Source organism: Pristiophorus japonicus, chromosome 4 (genome assembly GCF_044704955.1).
Source record: "Pristiophorus japonicus isolate sPriJap1 chromosome 4, sPriJap1.hap1, whole genome shotgun sequence".
NCBI lineage: Eukaryota > Metazoa > Chordata > Chondrichthyes > Pristiophoridae > Pristiophorus > Pristiophorus japonicus.
Window position 1 is genome coordinate 270,894,419 of NC_091980.1, and position 6,000 is coordinate 270,900,418.

Sequence of the window (6,000 nt, forward strand, 5' to 3'; positions counted from 1 at the left end):
CCCCCAGGTCTTGCTGTTCCTGCACCTTCTTTAAAATTGTATCATTTAATTTATATTGCCTCTCCTCATTCTTCCTTCCAGAATGCATTACTTTGCACTTCTCTGCATTAAATTTTGTATGCCATGTGTCTGCCCAATTCACCAGTCTATATGTTCTCCTGAAGCCTTCTACTATCCTCAATAGTTTACTACATTTCCAAGCTGTGTGTCATCTGAAAACTTTAGTATAAATGACCTGGATTTGGGTATAATTTCAAAGAGCAGTAGTTCCAATACTGACACCTCGGGGATACCACTTCATACTTCTCTCCAGTCTGAAACAATCATTTACCACTACTCTCTGCTTTCTGTCTCTTAGCCAATTTCATATCCATGCTTCCACTGCCCCTTTAATCTCATGGGCTTCAATTTTGCTAAAAAGTATTATGTTGCACTTTATGAAACACATTATGAAAGTCCATATACAAATCAACTGCACTACCTTCATCAACCCTCGTCTTACTTCATTGAAGAACTTAAGTGTCAGACTTGATTTACCTTTAAAAAATTTATATTCTTCCAAGTGACAAGTAATTTTGTCCCAGATTACAGTCTCCAGAAGTTCTCCCACCACGGACATTAGGCTGACTGGCCTGAGATATCTAGGTTCTTTCCTTCGTTCTTGGAACTTCTATAACAGCTGCTGGAGCAAAACCATTTGTAAAGATACTCAACTATAGGGCACCCAACTTTTATATGGTAAATACAATAATATTAACAGATGTCACATGGTGAAACCTCCAGGAATGCTGCCAACATTGCCTAGAAACAGAAAATGATGGAAATACACTTAACCATTCATCTGATTAAGGGGGAGAAGAAAGTGTTTTCACCTTGTCAAATGGGCAAGATTTCTGTATTGTGTATTTTTATGACTTGGAATTGGCCTTGTAGCTGTATCTGGAGTTCTTCCGTCTGTGTTGAGGAGCCAATGCTTGAAACTGCCCTGATTCATTACATTTTATATAATGAGCGGCACAGAGGTGAACCATGCCAAAAACCCTCCTATTTAAGAGTCATGCTCGATCATACCGTCATATGGACAACATCTCCAGAATCTCAAAAAGAGTAGCGTCAAACTGATTCATAAACTCGCTTGATCCACTTGGGGAGCAGGCGCTCAAACCCTCCGTATGGCAACACTCGCCCTGGTGTACTCTACAGTGGAGTATTGCTCTCCGGCATAGCTATCAAGTTTACATTTCACATCTGTTGATGTCCAGCTGAACTCGACTGAGAATTGTCACCAGTATACTTTTATCAACACCAACACCGTGGCTGCCTATGTCTGCAAACATCGCACCACCAAACCTACACCAAGAATACAACTGATACACTAGCAAAGACATGCCGATCCAGGCTGACTTAACCAATCTACCACCAACCCATCTCTATTATAGGCGGCCATTTTGGACAGTTGCCAAAGACGTCTGCGATTTCCTCTTAGCCTTGATGACCAATGGCAATGCTTGGAAAAATCACGACATACCAAATGGATCCCTTAGAGGACCCCACAATACAATCTGAAGGATTAAACCTTCCTCGCAAACAGTGGACAACTATCAACCGCCTCAGAACTAGTCATGGTGGCACCTTCTCCATAGATGGAAGATTAAAGCATCTCTATCATCCTAATCAGACCCTGGCGCACATCATCGAACACTGTCCTCGTAGGCTTCCTGTGAATTTCCTCCAAGACATTCACACTGTTATACTGGAAGTTTTGGACTGGACATCTGATTTAGATATTGATCATTTGTTTTTGTTACTACCATACGAAAGAAGAAAAGAAACAATCTGTCTGCAAGAAACATACAGGTTATGAATTAGAAATAAATGTTTTAGCTTTCGTGGGTCTCCCACTTTTGTTTGAATTTCTGGAGGTAAAATTCAAGCAGTTTAATTCAGCAAAAACAACACATTAAAATGCAAACATTGGAAGCAATTCAGAGTATGGACTATGTAAATGGTCCAGGTTAAAATGGTCCAAGCCTCACATCAGCTCCTTGCCCTGTCAACCCCAGTTAAAATAAGGGTTCAGGTGTTTGATCTGGAAAATGTTCCATTCTCCACTGTTAAAATCCCTCACTTTGAGAACACAATGTACAAAATAATTACCAAATTCCATTGCTACTTGAGGCTTTTTAAAATTGGCATAGTCCTCATCAATAAGTGTTTACCAATTGTGTGTGTAAATATGGCAATACATGTGAGCTCTTCACCTCGCTAGTGTTTGGTCCTTGCACAATTTATATTGTTTCAATGAAACCCCTTCTCAAGTGATCCAGGTATCTAGAATCAAAGGTGAGAATCAATTTGGAGGAAATAGGATTTACCAGCAATGAAATATGGGGCCCCAAAATGGTGAGGAATTGATCCCTGTCTCCCTCATTTGCTTGGATTGATTAGGAATCATAAAAAGTGCAAGTACACTCGCAAGAACGATCAAAACATTGTAAAAGATTTTTTAAGTATGTAGAAGACACAAAGAACATACTCAAAATTATGGGCAACCAAGGATCTAATGAGAGTGAGGAACTTAAAAGTAATTATTAAAGAAAAAGCACTGGCAAAATTAATGGGACTAAAAGCAGACAAACCCCTGGACCTGATGGCCTACATCCTAGGGTTTTATAAAAAGTTGGCTGCAGAGATGGTGATTTTGATCTTCCAGAATTCCCTAAATGCTAGAACTGTCCTCATGGGTTGGAAGGTAGCAAATGTAACCCTGCTGTTCAATAAATGAGGGAGAGAGAAAACTTGTAACTATAGGCCAGATATTCTGACACCAGTAGTAGGGAAAATGCTAGAATCTATTATTGAGGATGTGGTAACGGGGCACTGATTAGGCTGAGTCAACACAGTTTTATGAAAGGGAAATCAGCTTTGAGAGTGTAATTGGCAAGGAGGGGACAAGTGGATGTAGAATATTTGGATTTTCAGAAGGCATTCGATAAGATGCTGCACAATAGGTTGTTGCACAAGATTAGGGCTCATGGGATTGGTTGGTTAACTGACAGAAAACAGTAGGAATAAATGGGACATTTTCAGGACCGCAGGGTGTCAACCAGTAGAGTGCCACAAGGATCAGTGCTTGAGCCTCAGCTATTTACAATCTATATCAATGACTTTGATGAGGGGACCAAGTGTAATGTATCCAAGTTTGCTGACGATATAAAGCTAGTTGGGAAAGTAGACTGAGGAGGATGTAAAGAGGCTGCAAATTGATATAGACCAGTTAAGTGATTGAGCAAGAAGGTAGCAGATGGAATATGTGAAATAATCCCCTTTAGTAGGAAGAATGGAAAAGCAGACTAGTAAATTTTGGGTTTCAGAGGGAATTGGGTGTCCACAATTGTATATGATCATCATCATAGGCAGTCCCTCGGAATCGAGGAAGACTTGCTTCCACACTTAAAATGAATCCTTAGGTGGCTAAACAGTCCAATACGAGAATTACAGTCTCTGTCACAGGTGGGACAGATAGTCGTTGAGGGGAGGGGTGGGTGGGACTGGTTTGCTGCACGCTCTTTCCGCTGCTTGCGCTTGATTTCTGCATGCTCTCGGTGATGAGTCTCAAGGTGCTCAGCGCTCTCCCGGATGCACTTCCTCCACTTAGGGCGGTCTTTGGCCAGGGACTCCCAGGTGTCGGTGGGGATGTTGCACTTTTATCAGGGAGGCTTTGAGGGTGTCCTTGTAACTTTTCCTCTGTCCACTTTTGGCTCGCTTGCTGTAAAGAAGTTCAGAGTAGAGCGCTTGCTTTGGGAGTCTCATGTCTGGCATGCGAACAATGCGGCCTGCCCAGCAGAGCTGATCAAATGTGGTCAGTGCTTCAATGCTGGGGCTGTTGGCCTGGTAGAGAACGCTAATGTTGGTGCGCTGTCCTCCTGGGGATTTGTAGGATCTTGCAGAGACATCGTTGGTATTTTTCCAGCAACTTGAGGTGTCTACTGTACATGGTCCATGTCTCTGAACCATACAGGAGGGTGGATATAACTACAGCCCTGTAGACCATGAGCTTAGTGGCAGTTTTGAGGGCCTTGTCTTCAAACACTCTTCCTCAGACGGCTGAAGGCTGCACTGGCGCACTGGAGGCAGTGTTGAATCTCATCGTCAATGTCTGCTCTTGTTAAGAGGCTCCCGAGGTATGGGAAATGGTCCACGTTGTCCAGGGCCGCCGCACTGTGGATCTTGACGAATCACAAAGTTAACATGCAGGTACAGCAAGCAATTAGGAAGGAGAGTGATATGTTTACCTTTATTGCAAGGGGCTTGCAACATAAGGAAATCTTGCTACAAATATATAGGACTTTGCAAGACCACACCTGGAGTACTCTGTACAGTTTTTGTCTCCTTGCCCAAGGAAGGATATACTTGCCTTAGAAGGGGGTGCAATAAAGATTCACCAGCTTGATTCCTGTCCTATGAAGAAAGATCGAGTAGAATGGGCCTATATTCTCTGGAGTTTAGAAGAATGAGAGGTGATCTCATTGAAATGTATAACATTCTTAAAGGGCTTGACAGGGTAGATGCGGAGATGTTGTTTCCCCTGGCTGGAGAGTTTAGAATTAGGGGTTAATCTCATGACAAGGGGTCAGTCATTTAGGACTGAGATGAGGAATTTCTTCACTCGGAGGATTGTGAATCTTTGGAATTTGCTCCCCCAGCACGTTATGAATGCTCAGTCGATGAGTATATTCAAGACAGAGCTCGATAGATTTTTGGCCACTAAGGGAATCGAGGGATAGGTCAGGAAAGTGGAGTTGATGTAAAAATTCAGCTATGATTATGAAAGGCAAAATCCAGTGTAGAAAGTAGACTTCCTTACCATGACATCCAGTAGAAAAATTAAGGTCTTGGCCAAATAGTTTTTCATGAAAGCTTTACCCCCTTCAATTACCCTTTTTTTTTTAAATCCTGGTCTTGGAGTAATTGTAGTACTGACTGTTGTAACTAGGTGCTGAAATTGTAACAACTAATTCAGCCATTAGGTGGCTCAGTATATTTACTGCAGCCAGAAGTATCTTGCTGGAATTAATCCTGATTGAAAATAGTTGTAAAGAGGACAAACATGGCAAAAATGCTGGGTGGCAACAGGCAAGACATAGATTTTCCACTGTCAAGTGTGTAGCTTTACAAACAGGGTCTTCAAGGGGAATCCTAAGTGATGCACATTATAATTAGATTTCTGCAACTGAGAAGTGTCACAAGAATTATTTTATTTATATAATTTTATAAACTCTGCAATGAGGGATTAAGGGGGTGTATAATTCAGCAATTTTCCAGAGGTGGGAATAAGTGGCTTTTACAGTGGATGGATGTAGAGTAGTAGAAAGCTCAGCTCAACGTTGAACACACTAGATATAGTCTGAGTATGCAATCAGGGAGATTGATAGATCTGTACAGAGTCAAACTGGATGCTTGGTCTGGCTGAACAGTGGGTAGTTATGATTTATATGGAATTTGATTTTGGACAGGTAGTGAAAGTGTTGCAACATCCCAGTCAGTGTGTGGCAGGGAGGTAGAGGTCAGCATTATTGACATACATGTGAACATACATACTTGGAAATGATATTGCCAAGGGACATTATGAATAGGAAGGACCAAGGATGGAGCCCAAAAGTGACTCCAGGCATAGGAGGAGAAACTAAGATCGAGTAACTCTGTTGGGATAGGGTGTGAGTGGAACCTGAAGAGACGGTGCCATTGATTGTCAAAGGTGAGTAACATCAAGGCACAGCCACACAAAATGACTTTGGCCAGTGCAATTTTGATGCTGTTGGCTGATCAGACTTCAGGATAGGTGAGTGAGTAGATGGGTGACAATAGTGTCATCATCATAGGCAGTCCCTCGAAACGAGGATGACTTGCTTCCACGCCAAAAAAGGTTGAGTTCACAGGTGTTTCAATGAAGGACCTAATATGCCAGGTCGTGAACTACATATTGAAGGGTGGCAGATG